The sequence below is a fragment of the Ursus maritimus genome, unplaced genomic scaffold (genome assembly GCF_017311325.1).
Source record: "Ursus maritimus isolate PB19 unplaced genomic scaffold, ASM1731132v1 scaffold_14, whole genome shotgun sequence".
NCBI lineage: Eukaryota > Metazoa > Chordata > Mammalia > Carnivora > Ursidae > Ursus > Ursus maritimus.
This window is the reverse complement of record NW_024423786.1, coordinates 2,575,458-2,593,774: the sequence shown is the minus strand read 5'-3', so window position 1 is coordinate 2,593,774 and position 18,317 is coordinate 2,575,458.

Genomic DNA, 18,317 nt, shown 5'->3' with positions numbered 1-18,317 from the left:
AAGAAGCAGGCTCCCAGCGGAGGAGCCTGATGTGGGACTTGATCCCAGAATGTCGGGATCACGCCCTGAGCTGAAGGCAGACGCTTAACGACTGCACCACCCAGGCGCCCCTGAGGGCTCTGTTATTAAACTTTATCTGTACTGTATCACATGTCTACTAGGCTTTAAGGACCCAATGATGGATGAAAAAGAGAACAGTGGTTCTTGTGGAGGACAGATAGATGATCAGACGCAAATTCATAGTCACAAATTGTGACAGCCCCATGTAGAAAGGGGACAGGGTTCTCCCGACAGTGTTCACTAGAGAGCACCGAGTGTAATCTCGGTGGAGAGGGGAATCAGGCAGTCTTCCTAAGCAAGTGACCTTGGAGTTAGGGTCTGTAGGAGTTACATCGATGACAGGGGCATAGCATGTGCAAAGGCCCTGGGACAGGCTGGGGCTTGAGGACCAGGAGGGAATCCAGAGAGTGAGGTGAAGAGTGTAGGGCATAGGCTGCAGAGGTGGGAGAGCCCTGACAAGATCACGCTTTGTAGGTCTGACAAGGGTTTTGGCTTTATCCTAAAGTCAAGGGGAGACCGACTACTGTGTGAGACATGCTCAGATTTGTACTTTGGCTGAGAGCAAACTGCTGAAGGCCATAGATAGGGGTGGGAGAAAACCTTGGGCAAGGATGGCCATGTGCCCACAGGGACGCAGCTGAGAGATTCAGGTGGGGGAATGGACTATGTGAAATGAGGGTCATGCTTTCTCCCCCTCTCCTCTTTGCCTGAGGTCTGTGCCTTCTTTTACTTAGGGAATTCTTGCTCACCCTTCAGGTAACAGCTTAAGGTTATGGGCTCGGGGAGGCCTTCCATGATCTCCCAGGCCCAGTCAGGCCGTCTTGTTCCACTGTGTCTCCACATCATATCACAGTTGGGATGTGTGTAAGTACCAGAACTAGCTCCGACGGGCAGGGGTTTCGTCCGATAAGGTCCCCGTAGGGTATCAGCTAGATGTTTGGATTGGTGTGTGACACAGTGGCGACATACTGGCGGGGTGGGTTGAGGGATGGCTTAGCATTCGTTTAAATGGAGAGGTCTGTAAGGACCAGTTTGGAGGGTGAGGATGATGGTTCTGCCCCAGACGCGGTGAGGAGGCTGTGCTGCAGCCTGCAAGTGGGAATGTGGGGCGTTGGATTTTCGGGTTTGGAGTTCGGAGAAGGGGCCTGGTGTGAAAATGATAACCGTGGGTGGTGTTCGACACGCTGTGGAATGGCTGTGGAAATGGTGAGGTCGAGGTTGGGGTGGGTGAGGTGCCTAGGAAGGGTATGGAGAAGAGACCCGGCGCTGAATGTATGGCTCGGAGTGCGGTGGCCGCTTGCAGACCGCGCTCACTGCGCATGGGCTGTGGCCTGGCCTGTGAAGTATTCAGGCAGGAGCGCGCGGGGTCTCGGGAGCCCAGGGAGGAGGAGCTTCAGGAGCAGCAGCCGGCACGTGCTGCCGAGTGGTCCTGCGAGAGGAGGGCTGCGAAGGGTCAGCGTGTGCCGGGAGCGGGTCACCGCAGGGGTCCTTCAGGGACTTGAGCACTGCGTGGATGGAGCAGAGGGAAAGGGGCGGGGCTTCGTTCCAGCGCGGATGGTGCGGTCAGAGACCGGCTGTGAGAGGGCAGGCTTCAAGCGTGTTCAGTGCCAGTGGGACGGGTCCGGTGGAACATGAGAGGCTGAACATAGAGGAAGGAAAAGGTGCGCAGGGTGAGGTTTCTCAGGCAGTGGGAAGATCCGGGTCGGAAGGAAGGAGAACACCTGGATATGGAGGAGAACGTTGGCTCAAGACTCGGGCATGCAGTCAGACAGCGTGCAAAGAAAGGCCCCTTACTGTGACCTCAAGCGAGTCTTCGGGGCTTCTGTTTCCTCGTTCGTAAAATGGAGCAGTGCTCGGTTATCTGCTTCATAGGCTGGGTCACATGAGTAACAGACGTGCAGGGTCATAGGGCAGCTGCTCGTTAAACATTAACTGTTGGTTCCGTTCCATCGCTTAATCTTTTCCATTTCATCAGTCAGCGCTTCTGGCGTGAGCCTGGGTTTGTGCTTGGGGTGTTCTGGCCTTCGGTTGGAAACCGTCTTGATAGGTGTTGACAGTGGTATTCTCATGGGCCTGGCCACACACGCACCCAGCCTCTGGCGCCCCTCCGTGGGACTGAGCTGGGCCTCCCGTCGCTCCCTGGAAATTTCCTGTTGCTCGCCCAGCAGCCCCAGCAGTCTTGCAGTGGCCGCTCCTCTCCTTTGCCTCCCAGCGCTGCCTCTGCTTCTCTAAGGAAGCCCCAGGGGCCGCTGTGTGTCTCAGGGTGGGGACCTGGTTACCCTGGGTAGATACCATCTCAGGCCATTCGACCAGTTTCTTCTCAGCCCTCCTCACCCTTTTGCATTTGGTTAAATCTTTTCTCACTTTTGGAGCAGGAAGAGACACCTTGGCAGGAACCAAAGGTTTGTGTCGACGGGCGCCCTCTGCTGGGCTGGTGGGCAGCTTGCAGGCCTGGGGAGGTTGCTGCGCTTGCGCCCTGGTGTCAGTGTGAAACCCGTGGACACGTCACTGGGGCGCCAGGAAGTAAGGCCGAATGCACAGGCGCAGAGGGTCAGCTGGGCTAGAAGAGCAGCGCATGTGCGGGGCTGCAGCCACTTTTAAGGGCAGGGCAGCTCTCACATTCCCCAAAGCCAATGCTCTGGCTGTGGCGCCATCTAGGGGTGTGGGTCGGGAACCACAGCCCTGGCCTGGGCTAGAACTGGGTCTGGGGTCCGCAGGCAAGGTGGGCTGTGCTGCCGCCAAAGGGCAATGAGGACTTGGCCTCCCAGATGTTCCGTAGGGTTTGGGGTCAGCTGGGCTGGCCAGAGCCCATGGCTTACCCAGCATCAGGGCTGGGCCCACAGGTGAGGCATCCCACACTCTCCTTCCCCCTGCTCCTCGTATTCCTAGCTCTAGGGCAGCACATTAGTCCATGGCCAGCCCTCTGCCTCTCTGGTCCTTGATTTCTGTGGAAGACAGGGCTTCAGTTTTCTCCTTGTAAGTCCTTCGGGTATGGTGAAGTGGGGTCCTGAGTGTGGAGCCTTGGCCCAGGCCTAGCTGCCACCCTCCCAGCCACCCCCAACCCCCACCCAGTATAGGGTGAGATGCTTCAGACACTTGATACCTCTCATTTGGTCTCAGGCCCAGCCTGCCCACTCTGAGGCCCTCTTGGCAGATAGAGAGGAGTGCTCACCTGGCGCTTCCCCACTGCTTTTCAGATCCCCAGGCCAATCCCATTTGTCCAGCCCTGACCAAGACTCCTGACCCCAGTGGCCTGGCCCTGGCCTCCTCCACTGCTGCAGCTTTGAGCTGCCCCTGCAGCCGTAGGTGGTTGGTTGGCAGGCCCCCAGCCCTGGGCAGCTGCTGCCCACAGCCCAGCCCCTAGCTCAGAAGGGGGAAAACATGGCTGAAGAAGGGCTGGATGTCACTTTCTCTCCTTCATTTGTCTTGGAGGCTGACACGGGAGAAAACCCCAAAGGACCGAGTGCACCCTCACAGTTTCACCACAAGTATCCTGACCGGGCATCTGGTGCCGAGCTGATAGTGCAGTCCCCGGCCGCAGCCCCGCCGGAAACCGCGCTGCCAGCGGTTGGGGGCCGTAGGCCCAGACAGGAAACGCCCCCAAGCGTACCCCAGGGCCCATGGCCTCCGCACAGGCCTGCTGCCTTGAACCGGGCCCCGGCGCCATTTTGAAGCTGGGCTGGACTCTGGGACTCTGGCCTGGCATCTGGGAACTTGTCTGTCACCTGCCTGAACAGGCTTGGGAGATGACAGGGAGGGAAGAGGGAACCTTCAGACTGGGCTAGACCCAACCCAGAGCCTCTCCACTACTATGGCCAGTCCTTCCATCATGCCTCTGACCCAGCCCTCTAAATTCCCAGCCTCCCTCAGGTCACTGGTTCTGTGTTTTCTGTGGCAGGCCCAGAAGGAAACGCAGGGGACACAGAAGTAAACAAAACAGAAGTAAACCAAACAGTAGTAGTAGTACTGGGCACTGGGAGAAGCAGACAGAATGGGAGCATAGTTAAGTAATAACCGGGCCTGAAGGATTTGCATGTGGGAGGTGATGGAGAGGAGCCCAGATTCTAGCACCCAGTTTTGACTTCCATGCAGGAGGTGAAATCCAGAAAGATTCATTTGAAGATGAGAAAGACAGGAGCCCCTTTAAATGCTGAGGGAAGGAAAGAGGTCACAGGGAGGGAAAGCTTGCAGATCCAGGAGAGTGGGGGCCCGAAGAGCGGGACTGCGCGGGACTGAGGGCTGAGGGGAGAGACCAGGGAGATCTCTGAGCCATTGGCTACGCCTCCCACCTGCACCTCAGGGGAACAGGCAGAGGCCTGTTCAAGCTTCACCTCTTGGTGGCCTCAATTTGGCCATGCTCTGGGCGGTGCAGTGGACTGCTTACCTCCCTAGACTGGGAGCAGCTCATTCTGAACAGAGTCAAAAAGGCATCACATCAATGCCTATGATGCACTTAAATGTCTTTACTGTGTGTCAGACACTGCCTAAAAGGCACTGGGGACACGGTAAGTAGGGCACTGTCGTGTGACTTTTAGAAAGAAACTAGAAAATAAATGTGTGCAGGGAGTGATGGGTGCTAGGAAGGACAAAATAGGCTGCTGTGATAAATGGATTTAGTCTGAAGGGCTAGGAGGGATCCCTGGGAGGAGACAACTGAACTGGAACTGCGCAGCCTGGAGCTCTGGAGGGTGGCATGGCAGAGTGCGGGCTGCAAGGCTGAGCGAGTGCTGTAAGTCCTGCTGCCTCCCCCCCCCCCCCCCCCCCCCCCCCCTGCCCCAGGCCCTGGTGGCTGCAGAACCTTCCTGACAGGGCACCCGGTCCCTCCAGGGCAACCCACATCCTCAGCTGCGGGCTCCCTCTCCTGGAGGCCATAGGCCCTCCTTGTCTTCCCCAGCCCTCTGCCTCAGCGTGTGGGCACTACCCAGGCCAGGCTCCTGACTGGGTGTGTGACCCACCTGAGACCCAGCTTGTTCTCCAGCCTCACCTTGCTCACCTGGAGATTTGGGACCATAATGATGGCGAGGTCTGGAAGGACCAAGTGACATGGCACAGTGACACGCTTCCACAGCAGTGGCTCAAGGAATGGAGTCTCTTTCCTCCACGGGTACTACAATGATCAGCGTAACGCTTTTGTCTGAAGAGCTCAGCTGTTTACAAAGTGCCTTTATAAGTGTCCATTACTCATTGGTTCGGGTGCAGACGGGGGTCCCCAGGTGCACCGGGTTGAGGCCCTGGGCTTGGAGGCTGGGTCCCAGGTCTGCAGCCAGGCCCTGGGCCACCTCGGGCAAGTCCCTTTCCCCTCTGGGACTCAAGTCTTCTGGCACAACGACAGATGTCTGAGGGCCCTTCTAGCATGGACACTTGAGGATGCTGGGGCCCGTCAGGCAGGGAGAAGCTTCAGTCGAGCCCTCCCGGCTTCTTCCCGGTGCTGGGCTTGGTTCCTTGCTCCTTGTCATTGAGCTGTGGAGGCGCCGTGAGTAGAGTAGTCCTTCCTGGGCCTGCATGACCCGTGCGAGCAGGCTGGAGGCTCTCTCTCTGTCTCTGTCTCCTGTGTACCCTCATGGCGGGCAGAGAAGGCACATGGCCAGAGGCATCCAGTCATCAGCGGCTGGGGACACTCCCCGCCCACGCCAACTTTGGTTCTCACCAAGATTCACAGACAAACACGCACAGGGGGACGCGTGGACGTGCATACCCGCTGCTGGGCCGAGTCACGGATGCCAGATGCGAGGTGGGGGGTGGGCAAAGTCCCCGCCCGTAGGGACCTTAGAAGGCCACAGACACGGTCATGACGGCCGCCGGCACTCAGGGCGCTTTACGCATCGCCTCTGTCAGCCCTCAGCCGCTGTGGGTGGGTGCTGGTGCCTCACTTTGCAGCCCAGGGGGCTGGCGCGACAGGCGGGCCTGGCATTCTGGGCCCAGAGCTGGCGCTCTTGCCCTCGGGCCTTGTCTTCTCACCCTCAGACACCGTCCTTCAGGGCATACGGGCCGCTCCAGGGGCCCCCTCACGAGCAGAAACACTTGTTTGCACCCCCAGGCCCTCTGCGTGGGGCTCTCACGCGCCTTCCCATCACACAGCCGTGCCACCCCCTCCTCCGTCCCCGCTCACACGGGCTTCTCTCCGGAGGGCACTTATCTGTTGTGTCCTCAGTCTCGGCCCCTGCCCCTTAGGGTCTGGCACAGAAGCCCCCAGGGCTGGCCACCCCGGCCACCAGGCTGAGGCCCGCGCAGGCCCTGGGTTTTGGGGCCCGCACAAGGCCCGCAGTGAAGGTAGGTCTGTGCCCGCGGTGAGGGAGTGTTGCAGGAGCGTGAAGTCACCGCCTCTCACCCACTGGCTCCCGGAGCTCTTCCAGAAAGCCCAGGTTTTCCGGCTTCTGAGGCCCCGTCACTGGAACAGGGTGCTCAGAGCCAGGAGGGAGCCGGGCAGGAAAGCAGGTGGGCCCCTGGAGACCCCGGTGAGGGACTCCAGGAGCACGGGGGCGGGGTGGGAGTGTTGTCGGGGATGGAGACCGGGTCCTGAGGAGGAGACCTGTTCGAACTTGGCGGAGCTGGAGGGGGCGATTTGGGGCGTGAGGCCTGGGATGGGGCATCTGGGCACACCCGAGGTGCGGGAGGGGAAGAGGCAGCTCCAGGAAGGTGTTCTGTCAGGCTGTGACCCGTGTGTGTGTGTGCGCACGCGTGCGCACACGTGTGTGAATTGTGTGTGTGTGTGTGTGGTGGTGGGAGGCAGCCCTGGGGCAGCTGGAAGAGGGCGAATCAGACCTGTCCGGCACTGGTTCTTGGTGCTGCAAGTCACTACGTTTCCGCCCAAACGGTGGGTTCAGTGACGCCTGTGTTATGACGATGAAACGTATGTTAGTAAATATCCCAGCACCAGGACTGTGCGTGCTTAATACATCGTGTAGGTGTCGGGGAGGATTTGAGGGCCCTTTTAGGGCTTGTGAGCTGCAGGTGCTGGCAGAGCTGGTCTCGAAGACCCATCCTGGCGTGGCTGTCCTGTGATTCTAGGGGCGCTGCCCCCTGTGACTCAGGACCCACGGTCACCTGCCACGGGCTCCGCACAGACCGCCCTCCTGCCGGCCGAGGCTCCCATGTGACAGACGCGGACACAGGACCGTAGGCCTTCATCTGGGTCTGATGGGCTAGCTTCCGTGCTGGGCATTCGGTTATTAATCGTTCCTACTTGGATCTTTTTCTCAGATTGGGACACACTGCCTCACAGTATCTTCATCCTGACCCCTGCCGCTGTGGACAGCCCCGCTGTGTAGCGTGCGCGTCCTCGTGTATGTGTCTCGGGGAAGCCTGTGGTGCATTTTCATGCAGGTGTGTCCGCTGGCTCTAGATCATACTCTGTTTCTTGTTGACCTCACTTGGCTCCATTTTTGGGGTCTACCCATGTTGCTGTGTGTATATCCACAGTGTTCTATCCCAGGTTATTTCACTGTGTCCTCCACTTCCCGACCTTCCACCCTCAGTGATGGATGCCCACACCCCCATCTTCCCTCATGTCCCACCCCTCATTCCCAGTGATGGACACCGACATGTCCCTTCTTCCCAAAGACAGATAGATCCCAAAGACGGCTGCAGGGAGTAGGCTTGGCCAAAGTTGCTGGGGTGGGAGGACTGGCAGGCCACGGGCTCTGCAAGGATGGCCACCAGTGTGCCCGCCCCACCAGTGGTGTCACCCTGGTTTTTTTTTTTTTTAATTAGTTTCAGAGGTAGAATTCAGTGATTCATCAGTTGCACAGAACACCCAGTGCTCATTCCATCAAGTGCCTCCTTTATGCCTGTCGCCCAGTTACCCCACCTCCCACTCACCTGTCTTCTAGCACTTTGTTTCCTATAGTTAAGAGTCTCTCATGGTTTTTCTCCCTTTTTTTAAAAAAGATTTTATTTATTTATTTGACAGAGATAGAGACAGCCAGCGAGAGAGGGAACACAAGCAGGAGGAGTGGGAGAGGAAGAAGCAGGCTCCCAGCGGAGGAGCCTGACGTGGGGCTCGATCCCATAACACCGGGATCACGCCCTGAGCCGAAGGCAGACGCTTAACCGCTGTGCCACCCAGGCGCCCCTCCCTTTCTGTTTCTGTCTTATTTTATTTTTCCTTCCCTTCCCTTATGTTGGTCTGTTTTGTTTCTTAAATTCACATATGAGTGAAATCATATTTGTCTTTCTCTGGCTGAACTCACTCAGCATAATCCCCTCCAGTTCCATCCATGTCGAGGTACGTGGGACGTATCCATCCTTTCTGATGGCTGAGGGACATTCCACTGTACGTGTATGTGTATCACATCTTTAAAGAGCCATTCGTCTGTCGATGGACACCTGGGCTCTTTCCGAAGTTTTCTATTGTGGACATTGCTGCTATAAACATTGGGGTGCACGTGGTGTCTCCCTGTTTTGATACTTTGTCCAGAGTTCCGTTTAGTCCCTACAGCAAACCTGGGAGGTGGGTCTAATTCATTTCCCTTTACCGTGAAGACTGGAAGGGGCCCTGGTGTAGAGCTCCAGTCTGCTCTGAGGTATCAGTGTCCCCGGAGAACAGCCATGCCCACTGTTGGGGCGATTGGGGAGTGGGGTTCCCTGGGCAAGGTGGGACAAACTGACTCAGGGGGCGGGTGGGGGAGAAAGACCCAGGTGGGGCAACTATGGGTCTCATAGCCCCGACATGTGATCTCTTCACGAAGACAGAGCTGCTTCCAAACGCCAGGCTTCCCGCTCACCGCTCTGTGCAGCCGAATGGAATCCCTTTATGTGATTAACACTCTATTTGTTTTTCACAGTACCTTTTATTTAGGCCAGTGAAATGGTAGATTGCAAAGTTTCATTAAAACTAATTGAGACTAGGGGCGCCTGGGTGGCTCAGGGAGTTAAGCGTCTGCCTCTGCTCAGGTCATGATCCCAGGGTCCTGGGATCGAGTCCCGCATCGGGCTCCCTGCTCAGTGGGGAGTCTGCTTCTTCCTCTGCCTGTTGCTCCCCCTGCTTGTGCGCTCTCTCTCTGTCAATTAAATAAATAAAATCTTAAACAAAAAGCCAACTAAGTGAGACTATGAGACCAACCTGAGGGGAGGCGGTGGCCTCCTGGCAGGCCCTTGGGGTGGACTGCTAGCTTCCACTAGACTCCTGAGCGGTGTGACTGGCAAGGTACTCAAGTGCTCTGGCCTCGATTTCCCCACCCATAAAATGGGGCACTATTAATTTCTAAGTCTGAGAGCTGTTGGTGGTGCTGACCCACAGTGGGCATGAGGTGGGGTGTGTTGTCACTGTGGGAACACAGACTGTGAGACCAGAGCATATGGCACAGGGTTTGAAGGTGGGGCTTGAATGCTGGCAGACACCCATCTAATTCAGCTCCTGTCGCAGAGGAGAAACGGTCCCCTTTGCCTTACACCACCCTCCACTGGACTCCATGGAACACAGGGGCCATTAAGATGCAGTTCCCTGGGAGGCTGGCCCGCAGTGTGGCTTTGCAATCAGCCCGGCATTGAGCCTTGGGTCTCATCCGTAGAATGGGACCATTGCAGGGTTGCCATAGCGGTGACGGAGGCTCTCCTTGACTAAACCGGCTCCTCTGAAGTCTCTTCTCAGCTAGGCCCTGACTTTGTGGCTTCTGTGTTCCTCAGCAACATCTTTTCTTTTCTTTTCTTTTTTCTTTTTTTCTTTCCTTTTCTTTTTTCCCTTTCTTTTCTTTTCTATTTTTTTAAAAAAGATTTTATATTTTAAGTAATCTCTTTTAATTTTTAAGTAGCCCCAACATGGGGCTCGAACTCACAGCTCTGAGATCAAGAGTCACATATTTCACCGACTGAGCCAGCCAGGCAACCCTGCAGCATCCAGTTTTAGCTAGAATCCTCCACCCTGCATATCCGGCCAGGCTCCTCCCCCCAGCATGGCCCAGGCTATGTCCGATCAGCTGGCTTGCCTTCAGCAAGAATCCCCCCTTCTCCTGGTATTTCCCCTTCCTCATTTCCATCCATTGACACCCCCGCCCCATAAATTCCCCTTTCTTTGTTGTATTCAGTGTCGAGCCCCATCACTCCCCCACTTCATGTCCTCACTGCAGGGGCCCCCCTGTGTTTAGCGTGTGCCATGAATAGTTTTTTCTATAATAGGGGTCATAGGAGACCAGGGGCACAGAGAACACAGCAGGCGCTCAGTAAGTGCTGGTGTCCCACTTCATCCCACAGGCCAGCTGCTAGACATGTCTGGCTTCTTCCTGCAGTTCTTCCATGGACTGTTCTGTGGCCCTGGACAAAGTTACTGCTCCATTTTCAGGGCCTTGGTTGCCCCTTGACAAAGTGGGGGAGCTGAGTGTGAGCCAGGTTCAGGTCAGAGTTGGACCCGCCTCACCTTGCTCCAAAGACCCTCCAAGGCCAGTGGGGACTCAGCCCTTCGCCACCAGAGGGCGCCCCCGCACAGGAAATTCACACCTCTCGGCGGAGAGGAGGCCCGGGCATTTCGCGCTGGCGGTGGCTTGCTTTTGCCAGTTGGTGGCCTGTGCTGTGGCACAGAGCGCCTCTGTTGAGGGTAGCCAGATTGACTTTGGAATGATGAAGACACATGGCGCGAGCATGAAGGGCGTGGGGGGTGACAGCCTGGAGGCTGGAGCCAGCTGGTCAGGGTTCAGACCCGGCTCCTACACTTTCTGACTGTGTCTAACCCTGCCTGCCTCAGTTTCCTCATCTGTCACATGGGTTAGCACTGGAACTGCCACACAGGGCTCTTGTGCAGACTAAGCAGATTGATGGCGGTAGAGCTCTTCGAGAAGTGGGTGTCTGATAAATGTCAGCGACTGTTAGGACCTGCGGTGGGAACTTGGCATCCTCCCGCCCTTGGTTCCTCACGATTACCCCGCCGCTGGAGGGTTTATTAAGGAAAGTGGAGCTTAGGGAAAGACAGCTAAAGGTCCCACTGTGGTGAGGAGAGGTGGGGCTCCCAGCCGGGGGCTAGTGATGCTACGCCACTCGGGCCTTTGTGACTACCCGCGGGTGGGCCCGGCTCCCTTGAGAAACCGCACGGGCAGCATATGGGCAGGGCGCTTGAGGCAGCCGCTCGCCCGCTAGTGACGGACTGCGGTCCTCCTGGACCTCTGAGACGTAGCTCCAGGCCAGCTCCGGGCCAGGTCCTGTGAGGACGCAGGGACCTGCTCAGGCTGCAGTCCCTGCTCTGGAACCAGACCCCTGACACGTGCCGGGTCATTTCTCTGTCCATGTCCATGTGTGCACCACGTCCACCACCTTAATCCTTTCTGCCATTCCAAGCCTGTTTATTCTTCAGGCCCCACTTTGCCAGTGACCCCGACAGCCACCGATTTCCTTGGTCTGCAACAAAGTTTCCCACCTTGTCTGCCTGGGAAAAACTCCTGTTCATGCTCGAAACCCAGCCGCAGGCATTACCCCTGGGAAGGCTTAATGGCACCGTCCTCCTCTCCCCTAGAGGAGGACAGCCACCGCCCTGCTGGGCGCTCTGTGACTTGAGTTACGATGTCCTACCTGTATCCCTGCCTCGGTTTACAGACAGATTCGTAAACATGTGTCCTGTGGGTTTAAAGTTGTGAAAGTAATACATGCTGGAGGCAAATATTCAAGCAGATCGGAAAAGAAAAGTAAGCGCCTCTACCTTCCTACCTGCCCACAGTTGCCAACCACTCTCCCAGAGGAAAACTTTGTCGGCAGCTTGTGAGCGCCCAGAAAACTCCCTGTGCCTGTGGGAGAATGTGCGCCCTGTTTCTCTGCACCTTGGAGACCTGTCTCTGTCCGTCGCTCCACGTCTACCTCCCTGAGGCTTGGGATGGGGTCTGATTTAGGGGGCTGCCCGGCGCCAGCCCTGGGCCGGGCCCAGAACACACACCCAGAAGAGGTTGCCCAGGCTGCTTCTGTGTTTTCACGACACTGGCCATATGTCGTGTGGGACCTGGTGCATGTCCCTGCTGCTGACGGGCGTTTGTACCAGCTGGCCAGCAGATGTATTTTCTTTTCCTGTGGAATGTTATTATCATTATGAAATATTGAATTAATTTTCAACCTTTAAAAGCCAGGTCATATTCCCTAAAAATTGGCATTTTTTACATCTCTTGACAAAATGGATCAGGGCCCCTGGTGGCCCCACGGCCGACGGTGCTCCCACCCCCCACTGCCATCCACACACTGAGCGCCCCTTGCCTGGCCCGAGGCCGCTGAGTCTGTGGCCCCCCAAACCCCCAGGAGCCACTCTTCCAGATCGGTATCGCCCAGGCCGGCACTGGGGTCTCTCCTCTGTCCTTGCTGTTCGAGAAGTGGGTGTCTGATAAATTCTTGCTGTTCTCTAGGTGGACATCTCCCCAGCGCGTGGAGGGTACAGCCCAGCATGGCATCTTCAGCCTGTCCTGCTGTGGACACCAGTGGCCCTGGGCAGGTGGCCCCCAGGGCACCTCGCCCATGGAGGGATTCAGACACATGAGGGTGGCGTTCCAGGGCGAGGCCCGGGGCTTGGACTGGCTGGGAACACGCAGGCCAGGGACGGGTGGACAGGGTGTGGGGCAGGCGTGTGGCGTGGCTAACTCCGCAGAGCTCCGAGCGGGAATCCTAAGGGGCCAGCCTAGGGGAGGGAGCGAAGGGGAGAGCTGGGGCCCGGGGCACGTGGGGAGGCTCTTGGCTCAGAGCTTCTGAAACAAAGCTGGAAATACAACTTAGAAGAATGGCCTTAATTTGATGTAGAGATGGAAGCCTAGTTACCCACGCAGCAAACGCGATACGCCGGTGGGCCTTCGCTCCGCCGTGTCTGGTTGGTGAGTACCATCCTTTCCTTCGGGGGAAAGGTTTCTCTTTATTTTGTTCCCCTAAAAAGTGGGGCTCTCATCATCTCCCTGTCCAGGGCAGCCCTCCCAGTGGTTGCATTTTGCTTTATGGAAACCCTTGAGGTTGCCCTTGGGATTTTGGTTTCCAGGCAAGGAGGGGAAACAATAGGCCTAAACCTATTGACTGTGTGAAGGAGACCCCGAACTGTGGTGACCCCACAGTCACCTCTGGACCTGTCCTCCTGCTGAGCTGGGGCCTAGAGTCCCTGCCCAGCTGCAGGGGTAGAGGGATTCTCTGTGGCACGGTGAGGAGGCATGAGCCGAGGAGAAGCCCACCTCTCCATCTAGCCCGTCGTCCACGAGGCCAGCAGAGCCCCTGGGCCCCCGAAGCTCCAGTGGTGGGCACGGAGGCCCAAGAGTCATCACACCTGTGGGAAGCTTCCAGGCCAAGGGGAGCTCCACAGGCACCTGCCCCATCCCCCTGCACAGCAAGGGTCTGCTGAGGCTCCGGGGCCAGATGAGGAGTAACCGGGCCGCCATGATGCTCGCTCGGCCTTATGCCTTGGCCTCCTCCCGCTCAGGGCGCCCAGGGCTGGGGTGCTGCAGGTTGCAGAGTGAGGCTGAAGCTGAGGGGTTGGGGCAGGCAGAGCTGTCCTGTTGCCTATCTCTGCTTGAGGCTTCTCTGTCCTTCCTTTCCCAGTGTGCCCCCCCATCTGCCCCTACTCCCCCTGGGGGGGGGCGTGCATCGTGGGGAGGTTGTTGACAATTTGTGCATTAATCTCTCTGCCTGGGGCCTCCTGGTCAGGTGGTGCTTATCAGGGTTCTGCTCCTGTCAGATGGGCCTTCCGGAGCCCGTGGGCGAGGGGGGGGTGGCAGGAGCCCCTGCTGCAGGGCCTGGAGGCTGCCTCACCATCCTTGGGCCTTCACATCCCCTCGCCCCTCCCGCGGGCTGCCTTCTTTACCACATCAGGATACAGAACATTGCATGAATTCCGGTCTCAATGGAATTATTTCAGAATTCTGGTCAACCGCAAGCTTGGGGTATTTCACAAACTATCTATCACTGCTGTGTGGTGGGCAGAGCCTGGGCTGGGGGCAAGTAACGGATGCAGGGAGGCCCCTGTCCACTGCCTGTGGGGGTGGTGAGTCCCTGCCCACCTTGCTGCCCCTCCAAGAGCACCCACAGCTATGCAGGCAGACACCCCCTCCCCCATGTCTGCAGAGCACTTGGGGGGTGGGTTCAGGAAAGGTGGCAGGAGGCCAGGCCCTGGGATGGGAAGGGTGGATAGGGGAGAAGCAAAGGGGGGGTGTCAAGAGCGGCTAGGTTTGGGGTCCATTCCACTCTACCACCTCCTAGCAGTGGGACCTTGGCGAATACTTAGTAAGCCTCAGTTGCTTCAGCTGTAAAATGGGGTTATGATGCCTACCCCTCGGTTCAGCAGAGAGTCAGAGATCAGTGAGACTCCAGCCCTTCCTAATTTTCTTTTTATTTATTTTTTTTAAAGATTTTAGTTATTTATTTGAGAGAGAGAGCACAGAGGGAGAGTGAGGGGAAGAAGACTCCCCACCGAGCAGAGAGCCGTATCTGATGCGGGGCTCGATCCCAGGACCCTGAGATCATGACCTGAGCTGAAGGCAGCTGCTTAACCGACTGAGCCACCCAGGCACTCCTTCCTAATTTTCTCCGCACTTTTAGGACTTTATGGGGACAGCGTCTAAAAGTGCCTGGCTGAGAGTAGGTGCGTGGGAACTGTTCGCTGGGAGAGTAGTAACAGTGGTGGTAGTCTGCTGATACCCTCTCCCCAGCTCTCTCTCCTGGAGGTTATGCTTACAAGTGGGGGGAAGGCAAGACCTTACCTCAGGGATGGCAAATACGGGGTCTGCACACCGCTAGCCCCCATTCCACATCGTGCAGACATGGCCACCAGGTCACCAGCACCGTCTTTCCTTCGCGTTTGGAATGTGCCTCGGAATCCTCACCACAGAGCCCAGGCAGCATCCCAGTTGACCGGAGTAGGCACATGAGAGGAAGTTTCTTTCTTATTCCGACCCCAGCTGATGGGAGTGGTGTAGACTGGCGGGGCAAGGGGTCCCCACTCTGCTCCCCAAAATCCTCTGAGATGTCTTGGTCCTTCCTCTGGGAAGCCGCCTTGCTGGAGGGCCTGAGCAGGGCCGGGATTGGAACACCAATCACGTCTCCTTCTCTGCAGGCTTCCCGCCGACCACGAGTGAGGAGGCCCCAGCCCTGGGTGGGACGTGATAGTGGGGCCTTGGCTTGGCTGGCACAGGATATCCTTCCCACAAGGGTCCGGGATTTGGGCCATCTGCTCAGCAAGCTGCTTCCAGCCAGCATTGTCCAGGCGACGCCTGAGCACCCCGGGGTGGGGGGGTCGGCAGGGGGTCGGGGGCTGCTGCGAAGCCCTTGCAGCAAAGCTGGGTGGCAGCCCAGCCTAGGAAGAAAGGGGCTCCAGGTCCTGAGCGCCCAGGAGACCAGCCCTGCCTTCCTGTTCAGGGCTGGCGGGGGCCATCTGGCCACATGCCCAAACTATGGCTACCCGGTTTCCAACCCACCACCTTGGGACTCCCAGCCGGCTACGTCTGTGGGCACTAACAAGAGTGACGGAGGGAGCATTTGGAGTCAGGATGGTCCCAGCAAACCCAGGACTCCTGTCCCTCTGGCTAACTCACTGAGTCCCCACACCCATTTCTTTGTCCTTGTCCTCTAAAGGAAAATGGCCCCCCCCACGCCCCACTGCTGCCCTTCTGAGCACTTCCCTGGGTGGTCGTCACCCCTGCCTGCTCAGGTCCATGGCCCTTCCTACTCTTCCGTTAGCAGCAACGGAGGGGGCCGGCCACGCAGCCTGCGGCACCCGCTTCTTCCCTTTCTTGGGGAGACTGAATACTGGTCACCGTCATCTGCCTTGTTCTCTTGTTTTTGTGCTTCAACTTTTCCCTGGGGAATAAGTTCAAACTTGGAAAAAAGTGAAGAATAAGAGTAGTAAAAAGTCACCTGTATACTGTTTACCCCAATTCATCCACCGTTTACAATTTACTTTATCATTTCTCCCCCGTCTTCTCGCTCTCTCCGTCTCCAGGTATATGCCAGCACACAGTATTACGTATAATACACATACTTAATATGCATTTTTGGAAACCATCTGAGAATAAGTTGCGTGAGAAGTCTTCAGAGACTTCGGTGTGACTTCCTGAGAAGAGGGATAGTCTTTCACGTAAACACAACACAGTTTTCGTCTCAGGGCCATACTTTTCTCTAATTTGCTGTCTGTCATCTTGTCCTGCCAACTGACCCCATAATGCCCTTTGTTGAGTGTCTCCCCTTCAGACAGACCCAGCTGAGGGTCACGGACTGCATTTACTTTTCCCAGGACTTGTGAAAGCCTCCAGATCATGTCCCCATCGTGATGAATGGACAGCCCCGGGTGATGACATTTCAGGTGTTCCCATCTTTGGCTCCACTGGCAACACTGATGTCAATGGCCTCACGTATGCATCTTTGGTCAGCAGGAAGAGTACCCACAGGGTAAGTTCCTTGGAGTAGGTTTGCTGGATCAGAGGACCCGTGCCTGTAATAGGCGTTGGCCATGGCCAAATCACCTTCTAATTTCCGCCCACCCCACAGACTCACCCCACAGGGTCTTCACACATTTTGTTTTATTTTTATTTATTTTATTTTATTTTATTTTAAGATTTTATTTATTCACTTGAGAGAGAGAGAGAGAGAATGAGCAGGGGGAGCGGCAAAGGGAGAGGGAGAAGCAGACTCCCTGTTGAGCCAGGAGCCTGATGTGGGGCTCGATCCCAGGACCCCGGGGGTCATGACCTGAGCCGAAGGCAGACGCTCAACCTACTGGGCCACCCCGGCGCCCCTCACACATTTTGTGCCTCTGCCGGTCCCCGTCAATGACGTCTGATGAAGTTAAAAGAAAAAGATGAATAGAAACATTACAAATTTAAAATGATGCCTCTGAATTTGCCTCTGAACTATTAGATGGCATCAGTGAAATACTATTTTGTTAATGATAATGTATTTCAGCTATGGACCAAAAGATGGTATTCTTTTTCAAGACGTGTCCTGCAACCTGCAGGGCTGGGGTGACGTGAGGCCTGTGATTTACTTTGAAATATGTCAGCATACAAAATAAAATTTCTTAGAGTTTCCTTCTGCTGTTTAACTTCAGATCAGAGTTTCACATCAGCCCCTGAGGGACGACGGTCATAAAGTTGGGGACAGACTGAGGAAGAGGTGGCTCTGGGGACAGAGAGCTCGTCAAAGGCAGGGCATGGGGAAGCTGAGGAGGTGGGGTTGGAGAAGCGTGAGGGGGCCGGAGGTTCTGGCAGGAGGCAGCTGGGGTGCAGGGTGGCTGTGGGGGTGGCCCTCAGCGCTCAATCTTTCGTCCTTGCCCGTCCGCTGGAGCTGGAGGCGAATGCTGCGGGCAGCTCAGGGCAGAGCTGGGTTTGGGATGTGTTTGAGGGTGGAGGATGGGCAAGGTGATGCTGGAGAATGGCGAGCTGGTGAGTCAGAAATGATAGCACAACCCACTGTTAGCACTACTAACAGCAACTTAGAAAGACTTATTAAGAGCCAGGTATAGTTCTGTGCACTTTTACATCTATTATTAACTCATTTGGTCTTTGCAACAACGTTACGAGATAGATGCTACTGTTGTGCCCATTTTAAAAATAAGGACATGGAGCCAAAGAGAGGTCAGGGATCTTGCCAGGGCCCCTCAGCCGGGGAGTGGAGGTGCCAGGCTAGGAACCCGGCCCCTCTCGCTCCAGGGTCTGCTTTGGGCCACCAGCTGCGTGGCAATGCGGGTCCGCGGGGTGGCCTGGAGTCCTCGAGATGCCTCCAGTTTTAAGGTTCCATTGATTTAGTCTGAATTACCGAACTAATATAACATTGCCAAAAGTTTTCAAAATAACAAAAACAAAATTAACAAAATCTTTCCCCACTGAACTATATACTCACGGTGGTCATCCGGGCATGTTTTCGCCCAGGAAACATTTTCAAGGATATCACTTTTCCTCTGTTTCTCTTTCCCTCCCTCCCTCCTTTTCTCCTTCTTCCCTCCTTCCTTCTTTCTCTCTTTCTTTTATTGTATGAATTTTTGAGGCTGAGATTTCAAGAAATAGATGAATGGGGCAAGGGGGGCAAGGTGTTTTTAATGGGTCAGCAGCAGCTTTGGTGTGAGAATTCCCATTTGCGGAGGCTGAGTACGGGGGTTCACAGATCGCAAGATGTATCTCAGATCACTTTCCGGCGGCTTATGGGAAGTGCCGAGGTCCCGGGTGTCATTACTGCTGATGGTCATCTTCACTGCGTTATCTGAAGCGCTCTCAGGAAGTGCGGGGGCCTGGGAGAGAACGACCCAGCCCCAGCCTCAGCCCTGCCCTGGGGCTTTCTCGTGAGAGACGGATGCACACCACAGAGGGGGACTATAGGGTGCACAGGACCACCAC